The sequence below is a fragment of the Quercus robur genome, chromosome 5, assembly GCF_932294415.1.
Source record: "Quercus robur chromosome 5, dhQueRobu3.1, whole genome shotgun sequence".
Lineage (NCBI taxonomy): Eukaryota > Viridiplantae > Streptophyta > Magnoliopsida > Fagales > Fagaceae > Quercus > Quercus robur.
In genome coordinates, this window is record NC_065538.1 from 50748980 (window position 1) to 50767636 (window position 18657).

At 33.8% G+C, this 18657-nt stretch overlaps 2 protein-coding genes across 2 annotated transcripts in view; one reads left to right on the forward strand and one right to left on the reverse strand.

Moving 5' to 3' along the window:
* LOC126726257 (uncharacterized) overlaps positions 1 to 18657 on the reverse strand; it is an 83314-nt gene that overhangs the window by 28310 nt on the left and 36347 nt on the right. The window lies entirely within an intron of this gene.
* Positions 1 to 18657, forward strand: part of LOC126726256 (probable serine/threonine-protein kinase PBL1) — a 58126-nt gene that overhangs the window by 19094 nt on the left and 20375 nt on the right. The window lies entirely within an intron of this gene.

Consider the following 18657-nt stretch of genomic DNA (forward strand, 5'->3'; position numbering starts at 1 on the left):
GGTGCCCGACGTTCTTGATGGCAAACATGAATGTGCATTTTTTGTGTCAAATCCAAAGATGTTGATTTGTTACCTACATTTCCTATCATGTTAGATAACTGTACCAGACAATTATGTGACTAAGATTGTTATTGGTTGTTTTTGACTGGTTGATTGTTTCTAAATTACACTAAATTGTAAATACATCTACCTAAATTATTAGGTAGGGTAAACAATCTTTTCGAATTCATTAAAATTTTTGACATGTGACAATTAATAAAATTATTCAGTAGTTTTGGTCATAATTTATTTAATAAATTATGTAATTTATTTAAATAATATATATGAAAAATTTTAAGAATTTTCATGAAATAAGTTGAAAAACAACTCTTCTAAATAAGTTTGAACTTTAAAAGTATGTTTGTTTGGAGGTGAAATAGGATAGAAGGAAAATTTTGAATAAAAAATAGGATGGAAAACTTTGAATAGAAAATAGGAAGGAAAACTTTTTTGAAGTGTGTTTAGTTAGGTGAAGAAGAAGAAAAATAAATGGTGAGACCCGAGTGTTTTCTTTCCGAACCCACCAAAAACTTTTCTCCCAAAATAGAGAAAAAACTGAAGGGAGAAAATAAGATTGCTTAATTAAAAAAATACTCACACTTACACATTGCCTAGGCCAGTTTTATTTTTTCCTTTCCTAGGCACGTTGCCTCTGCCAATTTTTTTTTCTTCTTTTCCTTTCCTAGGCACGTTGCCTCTACCAATAATTTTTCTTTTCTTTTCTTTTCCCTGGCACGTTGCCTCTCCCTTTTGTTTTTTTTCCCTGGACGTTGCCTCCTTCCTTCCTCTATTTTTTTTTTTTTTCATTTTTTTGGAATTCTTGGGCTGTAAGTGTGATAGTTTTTATTTTTTTTTTTAGACATGAATTTTTTGTTGGGACATGATTTTTATTTTTTAATAAATTAGATAATTACTTTTTTTTTTTTTGGTTGTTTGTCACTTTTTTGTTTTAATTGGCCATCATTTTTTAACTAGGGTATATGAGTAAATTTATACAAACTCACTTTTTTCATCATTTCCTTTTCCACTCCAAACCAAACAAAAATGAGATAAATTAAAATCTTTTCTATTCTCCCACCATTTTTTATCCACTCACTTTATCCTTTATTTACCATTAGAAATAAAGTGAAAGTTGAATCTTCACTCATTAAATGCATCTTAACAGTTTACTAATTAAAAACACCTTATACCTGGGAATTCTTTCCAAACATTAATGTATATGTGTGAACTCGTTTAAAAAAAAAAAAAAAAAACTGTATGTCACACTCACAAGAGTAAAAATTGAGCACCGCAATTATTATTTTTGATGCAGCATTCTTTAATCAAGAAATGCTTGGAGCACACCCTCAAAAAAAAAAAAAAAAAAAAAAGCTTGGAGGGTCAATAAAGCCAACACTGACAATTAATATTCTATATTTTATGTTAGGGAAGTATAAGATTCTAAAAAAAAAAAAAAAAAATGTTAGGGAAGTATATAATTTTTTTTTTTTTTTTTGATGAGAGGGAAGTATATAATTAGTTAAATATTTTATTGCTTTTTGAGCACTCACATTTTAGTATTAATTAGACTATTATTAGTGACATGTTTTACATAATTTGAACATAAAATAAATTGTTTTCACACTTGATCGCTAAAGTTAACATGTAACAAAGGAATCATTGCACACTCTTGATGCGATGGTCACTCTACAAGTACTTATACTTGTAGAGTGTGAGGGGTAAAGGCCGCGATTCAAGTCTCTAGGAGGAAGGTTCACACACATATATACTTAGATTAGGCTAGATTAAAATTCTATTTTTTATAATAAAAAAAAAAGAAGAAGGAAAATTCACCTATAATAATTTGATAAGATTGAAATATGAGTAAATTCTACCTAAAAATAAAATAAAATTAAGAATGTAAATTTTCTTGTTTGTATCGAAAACATGCGTGTTTATTTATTTTTGTTCTCTTTGCCATCAAATATGATATTTTTGTGGACAATTTCAAAGACAAGAATGTAAAATTATGGCTGCAAACTTGAAAAAGAGATAGAAGTGTCATTAATTATCTTCCTTTACTCGGCATTAAGAAGATATTTACAAGCCCTCATCCAGGATTTGATTCTTATGTTTGGATTGGGGAGTATCCTCCTTGTATTGTACAAGCTCTCATCCAAGATTCTATCTTTGTTTCTTTTGATTGAATAAAAGTGCTATTTTCTTATAAAAAAGAAGAAGATATTTACAAGTAGATGGTAATAATAATATGCTATAGATTATAATAGATAATTCAAACTTAAAACAGTGATTCAAGGGCGTAATGGTAAATGAGTCACTAATTAAAATGATATTCCAATTTCTCATGCTCCCAATGTGAATAGAATAACAAAGAGTGTACTGTGTATGTGGATTCTCCTTTCTCCGGTCCCCACACGCGCGCACACACACAAAAAAAAAAAAGAAAAAAAGAAAAAAGAAAAGTGTACTGTGGACCTTGGAGTCAACTTTGTTATTTGAATATTATAAAACAGACAAATATCTCATGTGTGCCTAAAAGCCACGAGGGCCACGCATCAGGCGAAACTTTAAATGCCCAATAGCTACTTAAATAGATAGATTCTCCCAAATTTCAGTAGCAACATCTAAGACATCTTTATTGTTTAAACATTTAGACATTGCACATTTTTATGTATTTCGAGTATGAAATTTTATCTTATTTCATATTTTTGTGGATCAATTTTTACCATATGTAAAATATCAAAATGGAAGAATTAAAAGAAAATTTAAATATAAACATAAACATTAATATATTTAATTATTTATTTATGAGCATTCCAACTTTCTTCCTTTGTACTAACACTTCATGTGAGAACTCTAAGAAAATTATTTTTTTAAATGTGGATATATTAATTTCTTAATTTTAGTATCAGTGTACAATTTTGTAATGATACTAGAAAATTTTATGAAGGCATATAATGGAAGAATAGCTATATATACATATATACTCAATTTGTAACATATTGTTGGTACTTCATTCCATTTTTTGATGTCTCAAAACATTAATTTTTTTAAAAGTAAATTTACTATTGAAATATAAAATTGTTATGAAGAAAGTTGAAGTTATTAAAAAAAAAAAAAAACAAAAAGAAAGTTAAAACCATGGATGTACAGAAATATAAATCAAAAACTTTTTAATCATTTTTTTCTTGTATAGGCTTTTTTAATGATTTTCCGAAGATAATTAATTTATAAAATACATCACTTAATCCATTTTTCACATGATCAAAGTTTAAACATGTATAAAAGAAACCAATTTTATTAAAATAACCCAACAATAATCATAAAGCCAAAAAAAAAAAAAAAAAACAGTAGCAAAAGGCTTTTTGTTTTCTTCATACTTGATAACTTTTAAAGTTGATGTTTTTCAAGGTAAGATGGAAAAAGAAAAAAATTAGTGAGATATTCATGTCTAGGAATTGATATTGAAAATCAAAAGTTGTTAATTTGTTAGTAAGTTTATCTGTTATGAAAGAGACAAAAAAGTTGAATTAACACAAAGTGATTTTCCTATAATGAAGAGTTACTTATTAAAAGTAAGTGGTAATGATGATCTCAAACTAATTGGATGAAAAACTATCTCTAGTTAGATATTGTCATGCAAGTTATTCAACTATTCTTAAGTGTGGAAAATTTTTGATTTAATTATAAATTAGACTATAGAAGGTGGAGAATTTTACGGTTGTGTCAATTATATATTTTGTATCTGCTATGGACTGACTTGATAATTTCAAGTTTACAGCTAAGAAAGTGACCAAACATATTTCTCTAGAATCATTGGAGCCATCTCAAATTATAATTAAATCAAATTTCGTAGTGCATTAAAGAGGTGGGTTGGGATGCTCGGTTCGTAGAGAAAATTGTTACCATTTTTAGGAGGAGAAAGATATTTTTATACATGTTTGAAAATTTTCAAACATAGAACTAGAGATAAGCATAAACATAAACATAAACATAATCATAATCATATTAAAACTTATGAAGAGCATTGACATAAGGCTTAATGATTCACTTTTTCATCTAAAATATAATTGAAGTTGATGCAAATGCTTGTACAAATACCTTATTTAGGATAGGTAATCTCCCTTACAAATACCATGTTTATGACAGTGGAATGCCTTGGTTAATACTTTAATTGTGATAGGTAAACAATTTCACAAATACCGTATTTGCTAAATTCAAATGCCCTTACATATACCTCATCTGTGATAGGTAAAGACTCTCACAAATACCTTATTTATTATAGCTAGATGACCTTTTAAATATTTTATTTGTGATAGGGAAAGACTCTTAAAAAAAAATTAATTTGTGATAAGGTAATGGCTCACAAATACCTTATTTATACTAGCAGGATGTACTAACAAATAAATGATTAAAAAAACTACTAAATTTTCACTGAGTAAAATATCTCATCTCCCACACTAGTTGGCTACCCTCAACTCCAAGAGGATGTAAGTCTAAACCAAAGGCTCATGGGAGTTCTCATGCGCTCTTATGCATGCGAAGTTCATGTCTCTTAGTCTCTCTAATCCGACATTTGATTTGGGTGGTTTCTATGTTGTTGGAAAGCTTATTTTAAGTACTACAACTTAGGCTAGTGAAATACATTATAAACAAAAGCCCGAGTATTTATAAAGATATTCAAGTTACAAAATCATGTTCCAAACATGTAAATCCTACAGAAATAAATTGGTATCTCTCTCAACACTTATCCAAAATACATTTCATTTGTTCATATGAACTCTTGACTCTTGAGCCGAGGGGAGTCTATTGGTAGTGGTGATGTTGCCGGAAAGTCACCAAAGTACCAAATATAGTGATTGACATAATGTCCATCAATAGAAAAACCTAGAAAAAATATGGGTTACATGCCTCCCAAAACCATTTATTGGCTTGGAAACAATGAAAAATAGCCAATGTCTCTAATACCAATCAAAAACTAATAAAAACCAGTAAAATTAGGAAATCATGATCTTTTTTGTTCTTTGATCATTCCCATTTTAAAAACCACGCAAACATGGGTGACGTTACTTATGCTTCAAGGTTTAAAATGAACTTCCTGACTTGATATATAAAAATTTATATGTATAAAATATTATTTTATTAGTCTAATTTACCTTGAAAAATACTTTTACATACCTTGACTTAAAACTTGCACACTTTGACATTGATCAGTCCAACCCAAAATTAAACAACACAAATTTGTCTATTCTAAAACAAACCAACTACATAAATCACAGATCTCTCTCTCATTAATCTCTTTTCTTTATCTAACTATCAATATCTCTAACTTTAAATTTATATATTATTTGCATGAGTGTGTGTCTGATATTAATTGTATGCATTTTTTTGTTATTTGTGTATATGTGTGTCTATTATAATATAACTTTATACAATTTAATAATTAGAAAATTTAGAGGGTTTGTTACATGTGTCATGTGTGCATATTGTTATCATGTTATAATAACATTTTGTTATAAAGTTAGTGATTAAAAAAACATAGTAAAGTTAGTGATTTTTCTAGTATTTGATTGGTTAATTAGACACATAGTGTATTAGTTAGGGTGAGTTTTGCGTGGGTCCAATGCTTAGCTGCACTAAACTCGTTGAGATATTAATGACACGTGTCACCATCTCAATGGGTCTAGAGCATTGGACATAATGGACCTAAATCTCACCCTATTATTTATATATGTATGAATGCATGTAGCTTTTTTGGTCAATAATTAATACAATGCATGTGAGTTGACTTTTTTTATTCAATTTAAAATAATTTTATAAAAATAATGACAAATAGATAATGAGAATTGTATAAAAATAAAAAGCATTATACAAACTTAACAAAATAAAATGGTTACATCTATCTACATTGACAATAGATAATGAAATCTCATAATCATTTCAAAAAGTGAAAACTTGTAAAAGAAAATAGTAAGATGTCATGTATAATTATTATTTTTTAATTTTAAACTCCTCGCTTCCTCACACCAAAATATGATTCAATACGTAAAAACACTTGTTTTTTTGATGACACCTGGGTTTAATGTGCGTGCTGGCAGATATGTATTTAAAAAAAAAAAAAAAAAAAACCATTGAACCATATCACTTGAACAATTGAACTCCCTTGATGTCTTTTACCAAGAAAAATAAATCAATTTAAGCTCAAATAAATACCCCATTTATCTCTCTCTCTTTCTCTCTTCTGTTGTGTATGTTTCTTAAAAAAATAATTTAAAGGTTATGTTTTATTTTTTAAATAAATGAAATTATATTGGTGCCACATGGAGAGTGCATTAATAAAACTATTTAATTAACTATTCGTTAATACTTTATTACCCAAATTACAAGATGTTAAATTACTCTTTCAATAACTACTCCATTACTAGGAGTTAGAAAATTCAAAAGAAATTTAGTTATTTATTTCAAATTATTTTAATCATGTATAATAATTTAAGGTAATATTTATGTTTTTTGTATTTAATATTTTATTATTCAATTGAATTATATTTGTAAAATGTTTTCTTTGCGTTACAATAAACGTCAAAACTAATAGCAATAAACATCTTTTTGCTAATTTTTTCTTAATTACAAACACATTATAATGTAAGCCCTTACAAATCACATAAAAAAGAAATTATATAAAATAAATATGTTTATATATATATATATATATATCTTCTCTGAGAGAGAGAGAGAGAGAGAGAGAGAGGGAGATGGGCTGATTGACTGTGCAGATTATGTATCCAGTGAGCAAGATCCATTTGTATTCTATCAGTGGTTATCATGTTGAGACCGTGTCTAACACACGAGTCTTTGCTTCTAGTAGTGAACTTTTAAACATTGCAACGGAATGAAAAATACAGGAAATTAAGTTAAATTTACAGAAAGAGAAATTGATAAATATACCTTGGTTTTAGATCGATGGAGATTTAAGGAGCATAGCTAGATGACTACACAGTTGAATTGCTGGACAAATCTCCCTTGGCAGAGGGCTTATACTTGTAGGGAATTAACCTGAATTCCCAACCTATGAGAAACAAAAAATAAAATAAAATAAAATAAAATAGAGAAAATACATGCCAAAGAAAAAACAATCATACGCACAAAACAGTATTTACGTGATTCAACAATTTGCCTACGTCCACGGAGTTGCAGAGATTTCACTATTATTAGGGAAAAAGTACAAAATGCGGCTACATTTTTTCTCTCTCTCAAAAACACAGCAACCACACAAACCCTAATCACACAATTGCATTTTATACACAAAACGGGCCAAAATTTTTTTTTTTCAGGGGGCGTTGCTCTCGAACCCCTAGGAGGCTTGCTCATGAGCGCTCCGGCTTGGCCCTATCGGCCTAAGCCTCCACTCCATGGACTAAGCCTTAGAAAATATCCCATTAAAAACCACGCAACATTATTTGGGTCGGGTCGGGTTGTCAAACCAAATCAAACAAAACTAGGCTCCACAAAGCCCAACAAATCTCCCATTTGGAGACTAGTTCAATCACCAACATCAACCACAATCCCTCATCCCTGCAACTCATCCTCCTGTCCTCAAGTTAGAAGGCCAACTGAAACTACACACAGTTTTAGCTTCTCAATGGTGACACCTTTATCAACATGTTTGTCGGGTTCTTAAATCCACAAATCTTCTCAACTATTACCAACTTATCTTCAACAAGATAACGGATAAAAGTGGTATTTTTTCTATATATGCTTTGACTTTGAATGAAAAGACGAATTTTTCGCAAGAAAGATTGCACTCTGATTGTTACTGTGTAGAATGTCCATCTCTTGCTTCTTACCCAATTCATCTAAGAAACCATGTAGTCAAATCATCTCCTTTCGAGCTTCAGATGCTGTAACATACTTAGCTTCTATAGTAGACAAAGTAACAATGTTCTGTAGATTTGAAGCCCATGATATAGCTGTACCATCCAGAGTAAAAACAAACCCAGTAGTACTCTTTCTACTATCAATATCACCAGCAAAATCAACATCTATATAACCTTGCAGTTTCAAACTTGCACCTGTGAAGTAAAGACATGTATTTGATGAATCCTTCAGATATCTCAGAATCCACTTGACTGCCTCCCAATGTTGCTTTCCAGGCCTACTCATGAATTTGCTCACAACTCCCATTGCATGTGCAATGTCTAGCCTTGTACATACCATAGCATACATCAAGCTACCAATAGCTGAGGCATAGGGCACCTTGCTCATATAGTCCCTTTCTTCTTCTATCTTTGGTGACCGTTCTTTGCTTAGTTTAAAATGACTACCCAAGGGTGTGCTCACTGGTTTAGCTTCATTCATGTTGAATCTGCTGAGAACTTTCTTCACATACTCTGACTGTGAAAGCTTCAATGTACCATTAGCCTTGTCTCTAATGATTCTCATACCAAGAATTTGCTTTGCAGCTCCCAAATCTTTCATTGCAAACTGTTTGGACATTTGTTTCTTCAGATTATTAATCTCTTCAAGGCTAGATCCTGCAATAAGCATATCATCCACATACAATAATAATATGATATAAGAATTGTCAAAAGACTTAACATAGCAATAGTGATCAGCTTCACATCTATTGAACCCAATTCTATGCATAAAACTGTCAAATTTCTTGTACTACTGTCTTGGAGCTTGTTTTAGGCCATACAAGCTCTTTCTCAGTTTGCAGACTAGATTCTCTTGTCCCTGAACAATGAGCCATTTTGGCTGAATCATGTAAAAGTCTTCCTCCAAGTCACTATGAAGGAATGCTGTCTTCACATCTAACTACTCAAGATGTAAATTTTTTGCAGCCATTATTCCTAGTATCGGTTTGATTGTTGACATCTTCACAACTGGAGAAAATATCTTTGTGTAGTCAATGCCCTCCTTTTGCTGGAACCCTTTAATGACTAATCTGGATCTGGCCTTGTAAAGTTTGCTACCATCATGCTCATTCTTTATTCTGTATACCCACTTGTTGTGCAAAGCCTTCTTTCCTACTGGCAATTCAGTCAGTTCCCATGTCTGATTCCCCAATAAGGAATCCATCTCATTCTTCATGGCTAACTCCCACTTGCTTGAATTCTCATCTTGCAAGGCTTTATCATAATACTTTGGCTCACCACCATCAGTCAACAAGAGATAATTTAGAGCGGGTGAATAATGCTGGTCTAATGTTCTTGGAAGACTTGCGGACTTCAGCTATAGGTGTACTCAGATCTACCTGTGAATTTACATTCTCTTTACCTTTTTCACCCCTTTTCTGGACAGTACTTTCAGTTAATTCATCTAAGTTGACAAACTCATATTTCTTTTTATCTATCTTTGTAACATCTAACACTATAATTGACTTGTCCTTGTACATAACATGTTCATTAAATATTACATTTCTACTTCTGATGATTTTTCTGTTTTGTTCATCCCAAAACCTATAGCCAAATTTCTCATCACCATAGCCAATGAAAAAACATATTTTATACTTTGCATCAAGTTTACTACGAGCATCAGAATCAATATGAACATAAGAAATATAACCAAAAACTTTTAAATGTGAAAACTTTACTTCTTTACCGCTCCAAACCTCCTCAGGAAGTCTAAACTCCATGGGAACTGATGGTCCTCGGTTTATCAGGTAAGTTGCAGTGCTAACAGCATCAGCTCAGAAAGTTTTTGGTAGTCCAACATGCAACCATATACTCCTAGCACGCTCATTGAGAGTTTTGTTCATGCGCTCAGCCACACCATTCTGTTGTGGTGTCGCAGGAATGGTCTTCTCCATCCTAATTCCCTGTACAACACAATACTTATTGAACCCTCCATCTATGTACTCTCCTCTATTATCTGACCTCAAACATTTTACTTTCAAACCTGTTTCTGTTTCAACCATGGCCTTCCACTTCTTAAAAGTTTTAAATACATCAGATTTATTTTTCAGAAAATAAACTCATACCTTTCTGCTTGAGTCATCAATAAAAACGATGTAGTACCTTGAACCTCCAAGGGATGCAATCGGAGAAGGCCCCCACAAATCAGTGTGTACTAATTCCAATTTTTCAACCTTCGGTGTCCTGCCAGTTTTCAAGAAGCTCACATTTTTCTGCTTTCCTAAGATGCAACTTTCACACATGTCAAAATCAATGGACTTCAATTCTAATAGTTTTCCTTTTGACAGCAGCATCTTCAAAGGATAAAATTTGGAAAAAGTCCAAATAATAAGTATAATTTTCAAGGTTAACGACAAAGTAAAATATATATTGAATAAAGAAAAATTTAAGTCATTGAGATGACTAATAGCCTAATATTGAGATAAAATCTTTTATTGAACAAAAATTAAAGATTTTAGATCACTAATATTTCCTTAAGAATTTTAACACAAATTTTATGGAGTTTAGCTTACCTCTAGTACTTTTTAAAAATGAATCTCCTTTTATTTTAATAAGAGACTGTCACATCATCCACTAACTAAATAAATGGTAGAAATTAAAACTGACTACCACTTGTCATTGTATATTTAAAACAAAAGGACACGTTCAGTTAAAAACGTACTAGAGATAAGGCAAACCCAATTTTATCTTACATGTATCAAAGATCCTTTTGTTTTGTTTTGTTTTTTTTTTTGTTTTTTTTTAAGAGAACATGTATCAAAGACTTAATATGTTTTTATCAAATATTGCTAGATTTTTCATTTTTTTAAAAATTTATTATATAGATTGCTGCTAATTTTCTAATGTTGATCAAAGGTTATGCAAAGAAATCACCTTGCTATTTTTAGTTTCGAAAGTATTTATATTTTGATATTATTCTATTTTTCCTAGAATATCATCCTATGAATTAGGACTTGAAAAGAGATTCCTAATGGGATGATATTCTTAAAAATAACATATCATGTCCCTCGTGCCCATTAAACAATGGGGAAAAGAGACAAATCAAAAGGGAGTTTAGCATGACTTTCCGGAAGATGCTTAATAAAGAATATTAGGAGCATTCCGGAGGAAAAGTTCTTCGCGTGTGCCATGCATGCTAGAAAATAGGAGAAGCTTAATATTACAAACAATTTTTTTATTTATTTTTTACCTTGACCGATACCTTGGCCCGTGAACTTAATATTATTCAAACAAATGTTTTAAGATATAGTAAGTTGTAACTAGAGAAACATCATTGTCATATAATTTTATCATTGATATCATGAAAAATTTATATATTATTATTATAATAATGATGATATTCCAAGTGTTGTGTGGGTAGGTTATAGTTTCTTGGAAAAAATAACAATTAAAATTAGAAAAACATCATTCTCATATGAGTTCATTCTTAGTACCATTTATATTTGATATCAATCATAACAAGTAACGACATTAGAAATTATGAAAAAAAAAAAATTTGTAATGCGTCACTACGTTTATTGATAATAATTACCAAGATGATGTTCCGCGTGAAATATATGTTGGAAGGTTATAGTTTCATTTTTAAAAAAATTATAAAATGTTTTTTTATAGTTCATATATAATACTTATTTTGTCATATGTGATTTTATATATTAACCTTTAAAATATTATTTCAAATTATATTAAGTGTCATTAAGAAGAAAAGCTACATTAATTGCTAAATACAGTATGGTAATTTGATTGTTATATTAATAATGTAAAGATTAAAATACTCTTTACAAATTTAAATTTTTATGGAATGAATTTAGAATTGTCTATGATGATGCCGTAAAAATCACCAGTGAGCCACACAGTTCTCACGCACTTGAAGCAAGATCTGCACAACAAAAAGAGAGGACCTAACAAAGAGCACTGGTGTGGTGTCGGCCAAATATCTTCCGAAGGCCAAGTTAGAACTATTCTCACAACTCTAGAGTGCTAGAGAGGGGTAAATTTTGCGTACCTGTTTTGTGAGGGTCTTTGGGTTTTTATAGTAGTGTAGAATCAGACTCCTATGCTTGCGCAACAAGTCTTTTCCATATAGGGAAGATCCTCATTAATGGGCTTATTTTCCAAAATCCTCTTTGTGTTAGAATTCTATTCATGATGGGATTCTACAAGATAGGGTTAATCGTGAGATGCAAGTCATTTCCTTTTTAGATTCCTTGGAGACCACATAATGACCAAATTAATGCCACGTGGCCCATTGGTCCATCCACCCCGGCCCAATCATACCGGATCCATCCACTTACCTTGACCCGTTAGGCCCATACAAATGGACCCGTCCTCCATAATTCTAATCCGTCATCTTCACTATTCTTCCTCTTCAGTCTACAATTTTTTTTTTTTTTGGTTTCTCAAAAAACATTTATAGACAATTCTAAATCGATTCCATAAATTTGCACCTTCGCAACTTAAAATACAAATTTCCCTTCCTTGGAATCCATCACAATTTATTGTTAGACCACACAAAACGTCTTATTATTTTTTAATACATGGAATAATAGGAAACAAAATAAGAATTACAAAAAGAAAAAGAAAAATACGAAAAAATGATCACAGTTTCTTTTCATTTTCTTTCTATATTTCTCTGTAATTACTCTCTCACTAGATATTCCACCATTCTCACTCCTCAAATCCACACGCTGATGTACAAATCCCATTCATCCACAACAAAAGAAAACTAAAAATTATATATGTCACAACCCTAGCCTAGCTAATGAACAAATTAGGCATGCAACAATGACTGTACACTTATAGACATTTTCCTTACAAGCATCCAAGGGTTCTTACATGTAGGAATATCCTAAGGAATATTCTCAAAGAATTATTATATAAAGTAACATCTAAAACCATCTTTAATAATTCAATTGCTAAAAATCTCCAAAGTATTAGTGAAAAAAAAAGTTCAAATCACATATGCATAAAATAATGAATAGAAAAAATTACTAAATACTATCAGTTCGATTTTTTTCTCTCTCATAATTTCTTAAGCTCCTTTCTTGCATACAACCTTAGTGCATTTAAAACCTGTGATTCAATAAATTCTAAATTTGATAGGGGAGAAAAAGAGGGGCCGAGTTTGACAACTCAGTAAATAACCAAGTGTGAGAGAGTCAAGATGAGTGAGTGTGTGTGTCTATAAACTTTACACAAGATGAGACTTCATAAGTTTAGAAACTATGGCTAAGTTCAAATGAGAAAATTGACATGTAATTTGTAATGGATTCTAAAAACATAAAAGTATACTTTACAATGAGTTCCAAATACACCAAAAATATAATTGCAACTTGTTATGAGTTCAAAAAACTTCAAAATTTTCATGGGACTTGGAACAGTTCATATTCTTAATTTCTTTATTACTATTGTCATTTTATATCCCCATGATTAGACTTAGAATCATGTATTGACGTGTAATTAGCCTTGAATAGAGACTAGTTTTTATGCCAATGTATAACCCCATTGGTGTGGTCAAAGTTGTAAAAATAATTCCATAAGTTATCCAGTTTTATTTCAATCTGGATTTCTTCTTTGTTACCGGGGATGAACCCAAAGCCATAATGTTTCAAAACGAGGAGGTATCCTATTTTTTGGCCTAATTCTTCTTCTAATGATTCCATATGAAAAAAAAAAAAAATCATATAGCATAAAATCATAGTTTCACTATATTTTTATTTAAAACTTGGTTCTTTTTAGAAAATTTACACATCCTTGAACCGGTTTGAGAAAATAAAAAATTTTAAAATGTCCAACTTAATCAAATAATTTTTCAATATTTCAATATTTCAGAAATTTAAATTATTTTCTTTAGTTCAGTGTAGCTAAAATAATTATGTACAACTTTTTAGTAAGGAAAGAAAAGAGAATATTTAATAAAGAAGGCATTGTATTTTAAATCATATATAACTAGTCAAGAAAGAGTTACCTCACGTAGGCTTACAAAATTTTCGACTTCTCTCTTCTCTTCTAAGATCCACTACAAGTCCCACCTAACACCAATTATACAATGACCTAAGTCCATCAATCCATATTAACATACTATTTACTTAGAGATTAATTGATTAACTATACTCTTTCCACTGTATCTTGCCAATAACGATACTCTCTAAAGTATTCATAGGTGCTGATAACTCTCCCACTAAAATTAAGATTAAATACAACTCTTAAAAGTACAAAGATATAGAAAGGTCCAAACAATATAGAACGACCACTTTAAATTTTACACAATAAAAAATATTTAAAATATCATACAAGGATAGCCATTGTGAACAATAAGGAAATCGCTTTCCAATATTATATAATATATAAAACAAGAAACTGGGAGAAAGTTCAATGAATGATCCAAATTAGATTCAAATTGCCCTTTACTTTTATGTTAAGTATTATTTTAATTGTTTATTAATTTGATGGTAAGTGTCTATATTTTAAATACATTTCACTTTCATGTCAAGTATCCTTCCAATTATACTTTAATTGTATATAAATTATATTTATGAGCAAATATATATATATATTGTAAGGACACAAAATCTTTAACGGCCCAACAACGATGTTGGGCTCGCACACGGAAAGTCCCTCACAATAATATTTGTAGAGAGTGGGCTTGAAAGGCCAGCGTTGGATCACAGAGCGACATTTCGGGCCGGACTATAGGTGAACCAATATGAGAAAGAGCTTTGGGCTGGATATTCAGGCCCTTCAATCTTGTATCTAGGAGGATTTGGCTCCTCGGATCATGTCCGAGGAGCGATGGTGCTGTCCCCGGTTACCCGTCGGTGGGTTTTTAGGTGGTGTCCGGCGTATATTATCCAGGCATTCTCTTTCATCAAGTCTTTCTCAAGAAGCTAGATGGGAGAGCCCCCCCTTTTGGTCACATAACATTCTCTTTTATACTAGCCTACGTTCGTTGTCCTTCGTCCACGTGTAGGGTCGATCTTTCCAGGACAGATATCTGTCCCATCAGTCTAATCCCAAAATTGCTGGAGATGATCCATAAAGCCTAAGATCCCGGCTCTGTTAGGGGCAGTGTCATGTCAGGGAAGGGTATTAAAAACAACTTCCCCAGGATATTTTCTGATCTTTCTAGCTTACTCGTGTTCCATTCCTATCCATGAGGTTTTGGACCTGCCGAGGACGAAACCGTCCTCGGCTGTGTCTTCGGGCCACTTTTTATGTTTCCTAGTTTCGAGCTTGGGCCCTGGCCTCCTTCAGTTTAGGACCGGTGGGCTTCCCATAAGCGCGTGGGCCGGACCCATAAACTATTAGACCCCACATTAGCCCCTCAAAATCCTGCTGTCCAACGTCATGGTAGGACAGGTGGATTTTGATGATGTCAAGCCCTTATTGCCGTTCACTTTCTTCGGATCTTGATCAACACTGGCGACTCTTCCCCTCCCCAAGGAACGTACCGGTCTACGAGCCGTTTTTCCTGGATTTGCGTACGTTGCCGTTATGCCGCGTGGTTATCTGCAGCGTGTCTTTAATATCTTCCCATTTACGAGACCTCCCAGATATAACGGTTACTGATGGTGTGGGAGAACGAAGCGGCGCGTTATACTCTGGATTTCCCTGGGGATCTGAGTGCGTTACATACCCTCTTCTTCGTCCCCTATATAAAGAGAGAAGACAGAGGGTGACTTTTTCATATCCGAATCCCTCACGTTCTTCCCAGAATCCACTTCCTCCATCCGGTTACTCCTTATTCAATAATACCTCTCTCATAGTAATCCACCATGAACAAATTCTTCCTTTCCCAGAAACGCTATGTCCTAACAAAACTCGAGATGGCTCGGTCGGGGCAAGGATGGCGGAGGCTTAAGATTTGCCTCCCCATTCTTTTAGCCAAAATCCGAAGCAGGGACTCGTCACACCCCATTTCTGGTGTGACTGAGTCGAAAACCTCCCTTGTCATCTCCATCTGCTCTCTCATGAGCATACCTAATATGGCTCCCCTTCTCCCTCTTTTGCTCCTTTTACTTTCTTTTCATTGCTTCCCTCTTCTTCTCCTCCTTCCCGCTCATGTCCTCCATCTTCTTTTTCCCTTGCATTCTTCAGCGACAAGAGTTTGCTGAAGTGCTTCCATGTGTTCCAATTCTTCTTCCTTCTCCTTCATTATTTTTGTATAAGGTTCTTCTCCTGATATGAGCAGTACTGAGGCATAGATTTCAGAGAGACTTTGAAGGCGAGTTCAGAAGACACCTGATGATTTACTTATTTGTATTATGGATGTTGTTACTGTTTTAGCAGTTCATTTTTTGTATAGGCTTGTTTAAACCCTTCCTTGTACGTTGTAACAATTTTTCATATTAATAAAAGTTATTGTTACTCTATTTCGTATGTCTTGTTTATATATTCTAACCAATGTGAAAGCGCTACTCAGCATAATAGTATAGCATTTGAATCAATAATAACTAAGGCCAAAGTAATCGTTGATAAAAAGATGCCACGATAACTTTAACAAAATTATTATTCAACATAACAATCCGACCAGTGAGGAATGAGACTTATCTTAAAATTAGCCGTGATGGGTATTAAATGCTCGATAAGGTGTAAGAAGTAGTTATCCGAGGACATGTTACCCACCGGATGAATGGCCTCCTTAGGTTGACGATCATTAGGTTGTTCTGCCATCTCCATGATACGCGAGCCTTAACCCTTTCCAGTATTTAAGCCGAGAAATTTCTTCATTAGGGCAGTTGATTTCCCAAGAAGCCTGAGTCCGAGAACTTTGCAAAACCTGGGTTTTGTTCAGGACTTATGCGTTTTATCTTATGTACTTGATTTTTCCCTTAGGCTTGAGTCCGAGACTTGTGTCTTTATCGGTACTTGGTTTTCCCTTTTAGCTTGAGTCCGAGGACCATGCAAGCCTTAGGTTCTGTCCGAGACCAATGTCTGCACCAGTACTTGGTTTTCCCTTTTAGCTTGAGTCTGAGGACCATGCAAGCCTTAGGTTCTGTCCAAGACCAATGTCTGCATCAGTACTTGGTTTTCCCTTTTAGCTTGAGTCCGAGGACCATGCAAGCCTTAGGTTCTGTCCAAGACTTTGAGTTCAGATTTTCCCTTTCATTGAGCATTTCCCGAGGTGCCAAACAGGGTGTCCCTGGGCCTTCACGCAAAGCGGGCTTGGGCCGCGAATTCAATGAATCCGCGGATTAAGAGATATTTCTGCAACCTCTGGCCACGCAGTACTTCTCTGACCCCCCAAGGATCGAGGCGCGCCTTTACGAGGCTCCTTGAGTCTCTTGGCTGCAGTTGACGTTGGAAGTTGAGCCAAGACTACTTTGTCTGTAGTGCTCCTTGGGACGCCGCGTGAGTTGACTGCCATTATCTTGTCTTTTCAAATAAATAGGAGGGAGAGAGGGTTGCTTTATATATACACCCATCCTTTTATTTTTCTCTCACATCACGCTTCCCATATCCGGAGTTCTCCTTTCTTGGCATAACATGTTGAAAGCGAGGGTTGGGAAGAAAGAACTTTCTCCGCCGCAGAAGCGCCGTGTCCTCATGAGGCTTATAACAGTAAGGTATGGGAACAGGAAGCACAAGTTCAGGAGAGTACTCCAGCTCCACCGAGGGGGAACGGCGTCTCTCCCTCTTTTAGCCAAAATCCGAAGCAGGCTCTGTTCATGCCAGCACTTTGGTATGTCAGAAGAAAGATTCTCCGCCATCAGCGCCTCTGCTTAGCAGCAGGCGAATATTTAGAGAAAACCCCTCAGTTTCCCACTCCCTGCACCTTTCCTTCAACGGTGCCAGGCTCAAGTTGGGTTTCTTTGGCTGCCTGAGTTATGGGCATGTAAGAGCGCGGGGGAAGAATAAGGTCTCGGAGCTGTGGCCAACCTTTCCTCCGACATACCTCCTCGGCTTTCTCCAGCTTTCTTGTATTTTTCTTTTTCTTGCTTATGTAGTAAGCTTTGACGTAGGCTGATTCCAGCTTTTCATTGTACACTGTACTATTTATTCGTTGTAATAAAAATGGAAATTGATTTACATGTTTTAAGCGTTGATCTACTGGGCAATACAACTTTGTGAACGAATGTGCTCTATGTATGTGTTGCTTTGAGAATATTTGTAACAAAGCTACTTTGAAGCATAATCTAATCAACTCTCATCTATCAGCACTATCAGGCATTATATCGATAATTTGTAATAAATCAAACTTAGTAAACTGACCGGGGTAGCAGTTGACTACTCTTGTGATAAACGCGCAAATGTCGCCCAAGAATGATGACCTCCTCACAATCCATCCGATCTATCGAACGGGAAGTAGGGTACTCCGATCGTGCTTTTGTGTATCTGGTTTTTCATTTGCGTATTTGGTTTCCCCATAGGCTTGAGTCCGAAGACTATGCAATGCCTCGGTTCTGTCCAAAACTTGTAAGACTTCTTCTTTGTGCTTGGTTTCCCCACAGGCTTGGGTCCGAGGACCGTGCAAGGCCTTGGTTCTGTCCAAAACTTGTTTGTATTTGGTTTCCCCATAGGCTTGGGTCCGACGACCATGCAAGGCCTTGGTTCTGTCCAAAACTTGTAAGACTTCTTCTTTGTGCTTGGTTTCCCCACAGGCTTGGGTCCGAGGACCGTGCAAGGCCTTGGTTCTGTCCAAAACTTGTTTGTATTTGGTTTCCCCATAGGCTTGGGTCCGACAACCATGCAAGGCCTTGGTTCTGTC